Source organism: Elephantulus edwardii, unplaced genomic scaffold, assembly GCF_000299155.1.
Source record: "Elephantulus edwardii isolate Elephantulus edwardi_28Jun2011 unplaced genomic scaffold, EleEdw1.0 scaffold00520, whole genome shotgun sequence".
Classification (NCBI taxonomy): Eukaryota; Metazoa; Chordata; class Mammalia; order Macroscelidea; family Macroscelididae; genus Elephantulus; species Elephantulus edwardii.
In genome coordinates, this window is record NW_006400270.1 from 454,484 (window position 1) to 467,033 (window position 12,550).

At 41.1% G+C, this 12,550-nt stretch overlaps 1 pseudogene; it reads right to left on the minus strand.

Moving 5' to 3' along the window:
* LOC102875129 overlaps positions 1 to 8,776 on the minus strand; it is a 49,016-nt pseudogene extending 40,240 nt beyond the window's left edge.
* Positions 8,777 to 12,550: the final 3,774 nt, after the last annotated feature.

A 12,550-nucleotide genomic window follows, 5' to 3' on the forward strand; every position in this document is an offset into this window, starting at 1 on the left:
AGAGATGCAAATCAAACCACAAGGCGATACCATCACACTTCAGTAATAGCTGTTGTTGTTGTTATGTGCCATCGAGTCACTTGCGACTCATAGCGACCCTAGTACAACAGCCCTAAACTGTGCTCTGTCTTGTGCCAATTGCACTGTCTCTGACACTCCCATCCTGATTACCCCAGTGACTGAATCAATCCACCTCAAAAATGGCCTTCCCCTCCTGCGCCGTCCCTCCACCCTCCCCAACATGATGTCCTTCTCTAAGGACTGGTCTCTTCTTACAATATGTCCAAAGTATGTTAGATGAAGCCTCAGAATCCTTGCCTCCAAAGAGCCACCCAGTTTAACCCTTTCCAGGATGAATAGTAGCAAAGTTTAATAGGATAGGAAACAATAAATGTGGTGATATTAGAACTCTCATGTACTTTTAGTGGAACTGTAAAATGGTGCAAACACTCTGAAAGGCATTTTGAAATTTTCTCAAAAAGTTGAACACAGAAATTCCATGTGTTCAGCTATTCCATGGCTAAGAATACCCTGAGGAAAATAGAACTGTAACACAAATGGAGATTTATATATTGATGCTCATAGCAGCATTATTCACAACAGAAATGACATGCAAATAATCCAAATGTTGATCAACAAACAGTATGTGAAACTGTGCTACATTCACACAATAGAATACTGTGCAGCAATCAGGAGCAATGATTTAGAAAAATACTATCTAACATAAGAGAGGCTAGAAAGCATTATGCTGAGTTAACTAACTCAGTCTGACAAGAACAAGTACTGCCTAAGGCCATTATTATAAAAATAGATAACTAGTAAGATGTGTATACAAGTGCAAAGGGATAACAAGATAGGCACAGGGGCCTGAGAGTAGTAACAGAGGTCAGAGGGAGGACCCAGATTTATTAGTAAGTGACATTGGCATAGATCAATGGTGATTAATTTTATAAATCACAGTGTATGGGAATAATTGTATGAAACATAATGTGAATTTAGTAATGTGTGAAACAAAATGTACATGAGTGAAACACAATGTATACAAATTTGGTATGTAAATCAATATAAAATTTTTAAAAGGTATAAAACTTCCAATACTGAATTATTAATTATTTCAAAGTAAATGAGGATGATTTAGTTGTGTTCTCTTGACTGGTGAGTCTGATGTCTAGTTTTCCTGCTCTAATTAGAGCTCTGTTTTCTAGGATGATCTAACTCATATATACGACAGCTGACTTAATAAATATCCCTTGAATCTCTTATTCTCCAACAGGCCAACATGATCTTATTCTCTTAATGACACAGAGACCAAGTTGCAATGCACTAATGTTTTTCTGGGGTAAAAAAAAAAACACAAACAAACATTAATCACTCCATCGAAGTTCAACTGGCTATAAATAGAGTCATGTTTTGTAGAAAGAATGGCAAGATTTACCATGTATTTTGGCCTAGAAGCAAGCCTGAGAGTGGTAGTAATGGTCATTTTTGCAAGCCTTCTAACCTGTAATAGGGGATAAAAGAAAGGCTAGAGACTTAGAACAGAGCTAGAGGAACAGAAGCTCAACTTTGGGAAGTGAGTGATATTTTGATGGATAGAAAGTAGGTGAAATGAAAAGCAGTACAGAAAAAGGCAGAAGAAAAGGAAATATGGAGCTTCCAATTGTTAACAACTTCGTCTTACTTGGATCCACAATTAACACCAGTGAGTCAAGAAATAAGGAGACACTTTGTACTGGAAAAATCTGCTACTTAGGGGCTTCTCTAAATTATTGAGGAGTAATGTTTTCAGTTTGAGGACTAAGGTGTGTCTAATTCAGGTCACAGTTTTTCCTATAATTTATTATGCATCTAAGAGTTGGACAATGTGTTAGGGATGAAAAAAAATAGGGATAAAAAAATCGATGCCTTTGAGCTGTGGTGTTGGACAAGAGCACTGAACAAACCATTGTTGTTGTTGTTATGTACCATCAAGTCGCTAGTGACTCATAGGTCAATCACTTGGAGGACCTTACTCAAACCTCTGCTGTCTCAGTGTGCTCACGACTGGGGTCCTTACTCAAATTCCTGCTGTCTGTTTCCTACCCAATGGTTTTCTCAGTGTTCCCTGCCTGGTGCCACTTACGCAGGTGCCCTCTCACAATAGCCCCTGCTCCAGCAGGGTCCTGGATCCGACAGGATCCGAAAAGTCAAGGTCAAATTCCCACCAACCCAATAGCCTCTGGCTGGTCTGCAGAGTTCACAAAAGCCAGCTGGCTGGCTCGTTTTGAGGAGTTGGTGTAGCCCAAGAGAGCTCGGCCAAATTCCCCACCTGTGGACACACCCTTAGGTGCTCTCCCGGGTGATCAGCAATGCCCCAGTAAACACAGATAAGATTCTACTGGCCTTTCTCCTGCCAGGTTAATTCCACAACAGCTCGGCTGATAGCTCCGGGTGATGGCTGGATCCGCGGTGGTGCCCTGAGGGCACAGGGCTGTGGTGGGGGCTGAGGCGCATGGTTGTGGAGCTGCAAGGGGGGCGGGGAAGGGGAGGAAAGCAAGGGACTAGGGGGGTAAGGAGCACAGGGCTTGGACACTATCACCAAGAGGTGGGGGCAGTGCTTGGGCCCTGCTGGGGCTTTATGCAGCAGCACCCTGTGTGTTGGGGGTCACACAGGTGCAGGCTGCAGGGGGGTCACACAGTGGCAGGTAGCCTTCTCTCCTCTGAGGGTCTCACAGTCTTTGCTCCTCTGGAGTTCCACAGTGGGTGGCTGACTGTTGTTCTTCCCAGGTCTCTTCCCAGCCTGTCTGGCGGCAGAACACCGACTGGCGGTGGGTGGAGCCCCGTCTGGTGGCGGGCGGGAGTTCTTCTGTCTTGCTGTGTATTTTAAACACTAAAAGGACTCCTACTGCTGTATTGTGGCAAAATGCTCCTTTAAAATTGATTCATTTATCCCATTCATCTAAAAAGGTTTTGTGGACTTATCCACAGGCTGTATCTCAATAGGACAGTCAAGAAAGGAGTCATTACAATATTTTTATATAAAACCTTATGAAATCATTGTCCCTTATAATACTTTACAAGTTGATCGGCTATATCAATATTGTTCAGAATGGATGATTGCATTAACCAATTATCCTGGTCAAATTATTCATTATTATCCTAAAGATAAATTATTATATTTTTCAAATAAAAATTCATTTATGTTTCTTAGTGTTTTTGTTAATCAACCCATTTCTGATGCTCTTGCAATATTTACTGATGAATTTTCTAAAGAAAAAGCTATTTTTGGACAAATTGGAAATTTTAAAATAGTTGAATATTCATCATTTTCAACACAACAAACTGAATTAAAAGCTACTAAGCAAATTTTAATAAATTACCCTCAAAATAGAAATATATTTTGGGATAGTGTTTATATAGCTAATGCACTTCCAATTATTAAACAGTATGTCTCATCAAAACAAAAATTCTATAATTTTACAATTATTTCAACATATTCAATTATTAATAAGACAAAGAAACAATCATACTTTTATAAGTCATATTAGGTCTCATTCTTCTTTACCGGAATCTTTAGCAAAAGAAAATGCATTAGCTGATAAATATTCAATAAATTTTAATTTAACAAAAGCAAAACAATTTCATCATATTCATCATGCTAATAGTAAATATTTACATAAAAATATTGTAAAATCATATGAGAAATGTTTGTCTTTATTATCTGTTCCACATTTTAAAGTAAATCCTAAAGGACTTATCATATTTGGCCAATGGATGTAGCTTGTATTCCTAAATTTCGAAAATTGCAATTTGCCCATGTTATTGTCAATACTAGTTCTGGTTTTGTGGTATTATCTTGTTGATCTGAAAAAGCAACTAAATATCTTATAAAACACTGTTTATTAGCTTTTTCTGTATTAGAAATTCCTAAAGTAATCAAGACTAATAATGCTGCTAGCTATATCAGTAAGAGTTTTCAAAATTTTTATGAATATTTTAATATTTGTCATAAAACCAAAATTTCTTACAATCCTCAAAAACAAAGTATTGTAATGCACACTCATTCTACTATCAAAAATGATTTAAATAAAAAAGCAAGGAACTCTATACCCCAAGCCTGTCAGTAAGGCTGCAAGGGACCCTCCAATTTCTACTGTGAAAAATGGGGTTGCGAGGAGAAAGGCCGTGTTTGGTGGACCCTTCCTACCTCTAAAATCCTAATCAAAGTGGGCTTTCTTCAATGTACCCCACCCATTGGTGGTGAAACTTGGAATTGTAGAACATGGCCTACTACACCCACATTTAAAATTTCCTTTACAGAAGATGGATGCAAAGCCAATTGGACCTCCCCTAAATTTGGGGAAATTAGATTATACTGTTCTGTATTCGATCACGACGGCTGTTCTCACTGCACCTAAAAACAGCTCCTGAAAGTGCAGTAAGAATTGGGCCTAATTCACTCATTAACAATCCCCCGGTCGTTCCTGTCTCAGATCATCCTAATAACCCTGATAAAATAGTTCTTTCAATTATAAGCACTTCTATGCCGGCTGCTTATGAATCTACTAAAGATACTTTGATTGACCTTATTCAACATGCCTTCCTGATTTTATGTCATTCTAGACCTGATCTTACCAACTCTTGCTGGTTGTGTTATAATGCAAACCCTTCTTTTTATGAAGGAATAGCTACCCTAGGAAAAATATAATGTTTCTACTAACCATTCAGAATGCAGATGGAGTCAGCTAGGATCTACCAAGCGTATGTTACAGTCAGTTTCAGGACAAGAATTGTGTTTAGGGACCATCCCTTCTTCTCACCAGCATTTATGCAATAAGATTGTTACAATTTTACTGGAGTACAGACAGGCTCTTATATTATTCCATTCACAAACTCATGGTAGGCCTGTAGTGATGGCCTTACGCCTTGCATTTATGTTTAATTCATTAAAGGTAATCAAACATATTTTTGTATTCTGGTACAGTTAATCCCTAGGCTGATATATTACTCAGAAAAACAGTTTGCCCAGACCTGGGACCCTACTGATGACCAAAGATTGCTTAAAACACGCAGAGAACCTATATCTACAGTGACTCTTGCCATCCTGCTAGGATTAGGGGCAAGTGGAACAGGGGTGGGAATAACTTCTCTTGTTCTCTACAATAAGCATTACTCAGGTCTTCACCTATCCATCGATCTGGATCTCAAATGACTGGAGACTGCTCTCACCCCAAGAAATCCCTCACCTCGCTCGCCGAGGTGGCCCTTCAGAACCACAGAGATCTGGACTTGCTCCTCCTCCAGCAAGGAGGCCTTTGTACAGCATTGAAAGAAGAATGTTGTTTTTATATGGACCGCTCTGGTGTGGTCAAAGATTCCATGCTAAGGTCCGGGAAGGCTTGGAACATAGAAAAAGGCAAAGAGAAAACGACCAACAATGTTTTCAAAAATTGGTTTTCCACTTCCATTTGGCTAACTACTCTACTTCCTTCTCTGCTAGGACCTTTAAAAGGGTTTCTATTGTTAATATATTTTGGGCCATGGGCACTTAGAAAATTAACTAGCTTTGTAAAACAACAGATAGATGCCATCCAGGCCAAACCCTTGCAGGTCCATTACCATCGGCTAGATCTAATTGATTGAGGCCTGGCAAAGGAATGTGATAATTTCATTTTTGAGCAGTGTAGTGAGATACAGCGTGTGTAACTACAGATAGGCCTCTTAAAAAATCAGGTCCTTATTCTCCAATTAAGCTCAATCTGTCATTAATGGCCAAAAAGTTAAGGGGATGTGGTCAAGGACCAGTCACCCTCTTAGGGGCTCATTGCTAATGACGGGATTAGCATGCCTCCTTTTCACTCACCCAGTTACCAACCTAAGACAGAAACAGGGCTAAAGCTGCCCTGCTTTCTAATGATGGGTAAGAAACCTGTGTAAAAAAAGAATGCTAAGGCATGTAGCCTAAGACAGACGTGAGTCAGCAGTGGCCTTTATAAACTAAAGAAGGGGGACCTGTAGAGAGCCACTTTTGAGGCTCCTGACCTAAGGCCTAAGTTGCTTTATACTGCTCACTAAACGCTATTCCATAAAGGCCTGCCTGGCATGTCTAGAGATAAGTTCAGCTCAGAATCTCCATCCAGTCTCAAGGAAACTGCTTCCCTCACTAGCTCAGTGTCTGTAATTCAAGGTCTTAGGGCATGTTCTTCATTCATGTGGCATACTGATATTCTGAGGCTGGGTTTCCATAGCAACCCAGCCTACCTAAGAGATCTAGGCAAGTTCCTACATAAGCCTGTGAAAAATTTTAATAAATTGAGACTTGATCAAAATCTGTCTTGTCTCCCTTCTTCACGTCTCTTGTCCCTTCTCAATCCGCACTCCTCCTCCTTAGGTCCACGTTGAAGACTCTGCAGGCCAGGGCATCTTCTGAAATCTATTGCCCTCCGTTGACTGTGTAGTGTTGCCTTCAGATTCCCTGTCTCTTTACACCACTCTTTCTGATGGTTTTCAGGAAGGACCTTGTCTCTGTTTTTCTTTCCCAAGACTGTATTCCTGTGATGCTGGTTGCTGGGACCTTCCCGTTAAGCCACACGGCTGGCAAAACAAGATGATATCCCTGGGCATAGTAATATCCTGGTTGGATTCTGAGCAATTGTGTTAGAGGTTCTGCAACATGCTAGCTTCTGTCCAGGAATGGAGCTTGTCTTATTGGGGCAAGGGTGGAAACTGAAAGTAATGTGACCTGATCAAGATGATAACAATTAGTATGATGGTAGAGCAGACAGCTAGCTCCTGGAATGTAGTAGTCAAGTGTAGGGGAGAGTTTCTGCAAGGTGCCAGCCACTGTACAACTCCTGTTATAAGAGTGAAAGAGTAGTGGGTATTGATGGCAGATTCACCTGTAGAAGATGCAAAGTGGAGCCAGTGGTGATGGGGGCAGTTTGGCATCTGCTGGCTGTGGGCAGGGCTGGACTCTCTACTAATTTTAAATAACCAATTTCTGACTTGCCTATCCCTATCAAACAGTACTCTGAAGGAACAAGCATGTCTTTTTTTCCTGAAGAATCTTCTGTTTAATAAGGAAAATCCGGTCCAGAACAAGTCATTAGGTTGCAGCAATAAATCCCAGCTCACAGTATGGATCATCTTCTCTATAACTGGTTGGGTTTGGAAAATTTATCCCCAGCAACCTGTGGCTAGGTCCAAATGGGGGTCAATCCCAAATCAAGGAGTTTACCTTTCTCCTTGCATTCTAGACCAGTTGTTCCTTTCACTCAGCTATATCACCTACATGGGGTCAAGTTAACAAGCTAAGAGTACTCATGACTCCTTGCTTCTTAAGCCAACAATCCTTTTCCACTTATACATACATCAATGAATGCTAGGTGGATAGTGCTGAAGGGATATATTCAATCTCAGCCTGATTCTTCATTCTCCTATGCCTCCTATTTCCACTCCAATGAATCCAGATGATTTCTATGAGTGAGTGTATTCTCCAGTTTCCTTTGACTTTGAAGTTAAAGGAAAGTGGGATACAATGGGCACCAACTTTACCCTGCCTTAGAAGCCAAAGAGCTTGTTATAGTTTTAAAAAGTCACATTCTTTGTTTTTCTTTCTCTCTGGTCTTTCTCCACAGTATATTCAAAATTCTCTTCCAACACCACAATTAAAGTTATTAGTTTTTATTTCATCATGCTTCTTTGTTCAATGAAAAACATTTGAAGACATTATGTCTTGTGTAGGTAGATTTCCCCAATGCAATACTTGTTTCATTTTTGTTTTTGTTTTTTGTTTGTTTGTTTGTTTTGTTTTGGGTGTTTTGTTTTGTTTTGTTTTGTTTTCATCACTTGGGCGCTTCAGTCATCAGGACTGCTGGCCCCCTGTCTTTAATCTCTCTTATCTCATTTTTGGCTGTCTGTCTCATCATTAGTAATCATACAAATACTTTACCCTCCTCTGCAACATTCTGGTGCCCGAACTCGGGACAAGGTGGTGATTTCCCTTTGGATAAAGAGGTGGTCTGTCTTTCTTTATTTCTCGTCTCACTCTTGGTTGTCTGTCATTATTAATAATTATACAAATACTTTACCCTCGGTCTGCAACACTCCTTCCAGGTGGATGTCCATCTACAGCTTATCTGAGATACCAATGGCCGTTTTTTTTTTTTTTTTAGAAACACACAGGACAAGCTTCCTCCACAGACACTGGCTCAGATAGATGCTGTTTAATGGGCATGCTACAAGAAGGACTGGTGTGTACGTGTTTCTGGTTGATGACTGGAACATGCCTGGCTATCGATGGAATGCACCTGTCTATCGATGGAGTGGGTTTGGCTATTGAAGTACGAAGCCAACATCCGCAGAGGGTGAGTCTACTGGACGTCCCTCACAGCTGCAGTCTTATTGTTTGCTCAGGATCGACTTGGTAGCTTGGAGACAGCTCTGAAGCCTGCCCCCAGGCTCTCACGTGATGTAATATAAAATGTAACTGATCACTGAGGGTACCATCACGTTCACGGTGTCCATCAGGTTCCTCGGCTGCACGGATTCTCTGGTCTCTCCCGATGGTGTGCATCCAGCCACCGGCTGGCCCACAAGCACCAGACTCCTGGTATTCAGGAGTCCGCAGATGCTGACTGAGGTCTAAGTGGACGCAGGAGGCGTGTGGACCAGGAGGGCTTTTCCCCTGCACGAGGTCATCGCAGGTACCAGGGAGAGGTTGGGCTCTCCCTGGACGTGTCTTCTGCCTTGACGGGCTCTCGGTCCTTCTGCCGCTTGTGTTTTCTCTTGTGGGCATTAAAGTTGGAGGCTTAGCCGAAAGCCTGCCCACACTCACCGCAGCGGTAGGGCCCGTGTGGGACCGCTGATGGACGACCAGCTTGGGCCTCGTCTCTTAGGCCTTCTGGCACTCACTTCACTGGAAGGGCTTCTCGCCCGTGTGGACCTTGCGATGTTAGATGAAGGTGGACTTCTGCGTGTAGAACTTGCCACACTCGCAGGAGAAGGGGACCTTCCCCGTGTGGAACCTCTGATGGGCAATGAGGCAGACCTTCTGGCTGAAGCCCTTGCCACACTCCCCACAGACGCAGGGCTTCTCGCCGGTGTGCACCCGCTGGTGAATGATGAGGTTCCCCTTGTGGTTGAAGCCCTTCCCACATTCCGAGCAGAGGAAGGGTTTCTCTCCGGTGTGAGTCTGTAGGTGAATAAGCAGGCTGCCCTTTTTCTTGAGGGCTTTGCCACACTCACTGCAGACTTAAGGCTTCTTGACTCGGGGACTTTGCTGTGGTCTGGGGAGCTGGGGCTTGAAGAAGCCGGGTTTTTGAATCTCAGCACAAAAGGGCATAGGATCAGCCTGAAGAAAGGGTTTCTCGTCACCGGTCAGCTCAGCAGAGCCTTCCGTTTCCCCAGCCCTGGCCTGGCTGGCAGCCGCGAACTTTCCATCTAACTCAAGAGTACTGTGACTGTCCCTTACTGCAAAGTGACTTCTGCGCTGCTCAGAAAGCTTTCCCGTGGGGTTATGTCGATAGCTCTTGTCCAGCCTGTCCGTCTTTCCTTCACAGTAGCAGTGACAACAAGATGTCCGTCGACGTCCTGGAATTCTCCAGGGCCACCAGATAAACTGACTGTTAACAATGGGCTCAGGCGTATCAGAGGTCCTGAGACATTTCGGCTCTGGCTCTCGCCTAATGCAGCCTGTGGCGGTTCTCCGTGCTCCAGCCTGGAGAGTGCATCGGGTGCGTGTGCCCGATACCCATCTTCCCTGGGCCCTGGAAGCCCCTCTGTCTGTGTGTCTTCTGGATGAGCTTTAATCTCTGCTCAGGTATTTCTGTCTCCTTTGAAGTAAGTTCTGGAAGTGACAGTGCCCCTTTCCTCCAAGCCTGTCACACGGCCTCCCAGCAATTCTCTTGACACCAGGGAATCAGGACTGCAGGTTCCATTCCGGGACGCGCCCCCGCGGCTACAGCGGCCGGCGAGGGAGACGGGCCTCTTTTTTGGTTTTTATTAGTTTTCTTATGCTCATTCAGGTACGTTGTGTTTTATACAATCATTCGTATACATTGTATTTTATGTAATTAACTATTATTGATCTATGCATATTAACACCCTTTATCTTCAAGTTCTCATAGAATCTTTCCTATAATTAGTTACTGTTGATCTATGCTTATTAATCCCCATTCTCTTCTGTTCCTCATGGAATGTTTCCAATTCCTTCATCCTCTCCTCTGCCCACTAACTTCTGCTATTCTAACAGTATTTCCCCTGGCCTCTTCTTCTGTCCACCCTACTTCCTTCCCCTTTTGAACATTTATATATATTTTTCTCAGTTGTCTTCTTTTTTTTTACTTTCACAATAATTCACCTACAAAGTTTGTATACATTGCTTTTCACTTGGAATTTCCCCCTCCTCTGCAACCCTCCCCCCTCCACCCAATAGACCATGAGACGCCATGATTATGCCCGCTGCCCCACCACACCCCCTTACTCCTCACCTTAGATCCTCATACACATTTTACTAGTTATCTATTTCTGTTACAATGCAAGACTTTTAATATTTTTATTGCTATTACCATAGGTATATGTATCCAAATAAATGAAATCATTGACAAATTCAATCTTTTCTTTACACATTTCAGCATTATTTATTGGTCCACCGATGAGGATTCTTGATGTTGAGATGTAGTCTTTATTCTTTAGCAGCAAGTGCTTTAAGTCTTCATTTTCTGTAAGAAAGCTTGTGTTATCTGCATAACGTGGGTTAGTTCATGATTATTCCTCCAATCTTGAGGCCACATTCTATTTATATAGTACAGCTTCTCAAATTCTTTGCTTGCCATACAGATCAAATAAGTATCGAGAATAGATATAAGCCTGATAATCGCCTTTCTTGATTTTGAATCATATGCTATTATATTGCTGAGACAACTTGTTGTTCTGTATATATAACAGTACATGAGCACAATTAAGTGTTCTGGGATTCCTGTTCTCAATGGCAATTGAAAATGTGTCATCTCTGTAATGCAGGTTACAGATTAGTCTTCCACCAATCTTGATGCCACTTATAGTGTTGTTTTGTAATTTTCTTTGTATAGATCCTCTGTGTACTAGTAAGATTCAATCTTAAGTATTTCATGTTGTGGCTAGCTATTGTAATTAGTATTGTTCCTCTTATTTCATTTTCTATATTATCTTTGTTGTTATAGAGAAATCAGACTTTTCTATTTTCTGAAAGACTTTATGTAGAATTCGTGACAGCTCCCTGAATTTTCTAGTAAAGCCATCTGGTCCAGGGCTTTTTCTTTGTTGTTGGAAATGTTCTTATGACCTTTTCAGTTTCCTCTTTTCTGATGAGTCTGTTCAAGCATTCCTTGATTTTTGTTTACTCATCATTCATCTTGCTACTTTCCGGAATTAGTTGATTATGTCCAAGAGTTTTCTTACTGAATGTTTATTATTTTCTAATTATACTATCATATCATCTATATATATAGTTTTGCTTTCTCTTTGGCAATTTGAGTGATTCTTATTTACTTCTTTTGTCTTACTGCTTTTGCTAAGAATTCCAATACAGTATTAAATAGGAGTGGTGATAGTAGGCATCATCTTAATTACTGTTCTCAAAAGGAATGCCATTACCTTCTCTCTGGTGAGAACAATATATTGGCTCTTGGTTTTGTGTATATACTTTTCGCCATATTAAGGATATTTTCTACTATTCTTATGTTGTTGGGTGCTTTAATAAGAAAGTGATGTTAGATTTTGTCAAAAGCCTTTTGTGCATTGATTTATAGAATTGTGTGTGGGAGTTTCTTTGCTTTGTTAATGTGACAAATTATGTTAATTGGCTTTCTTACGTTGAACCATATCTATTATGAATTACAATTGGTCATGATAAATTATTATGTAATATTCTGTTGGATTGTATTGGTCAGAAATTGTGTTAAGTATTTTTGCATCTATGTTCATGAAAGATATCTGTCTATAGTTTCTTGAGGTTGAGCTTTCAAGTATGGAAATACAAAGGAAGAGGAACAGTTGTAAGGAGACACTAGTGATTGGGACATGGAATGTGAGAACTATGAATGTAGGAAAATTAGATATTGTAAAGGAAGAAATGGAACGCATAAATATTTACATACTAGGCATTGGTGAGATGAGATGGACTGGCATGGGGCATTTTGAGATGGATGATCATACGATACATTACTCTGCAGAAGAAAAGGTGAGGAGAAATGGAGTTGCATTCATAGTTAAAAAAGTCATTGCTAGATCCATCTTGAAGTACAATATTGTCAGTGACAGGATAATATCCATATGCATACAAGAAGTCCAGTGAATACCACTATCATTCAGATATATGCACCAACAACCAGAGCCAAGGAAAAGGATATAGAAGATTTTTACCAACTTTTACAATCGAAGATCGATCGAACATGCAATCAAGATGCATTGATAATAATGGGTGACTAGAATGCAAAAGTTGGGAACAGTGAATAAGATTCAGTAGTTGGAAAACATGGACTCGGTGACAGAAATGGAGCTGGAGAGAGAATGATCGAATTTTGCACAATCA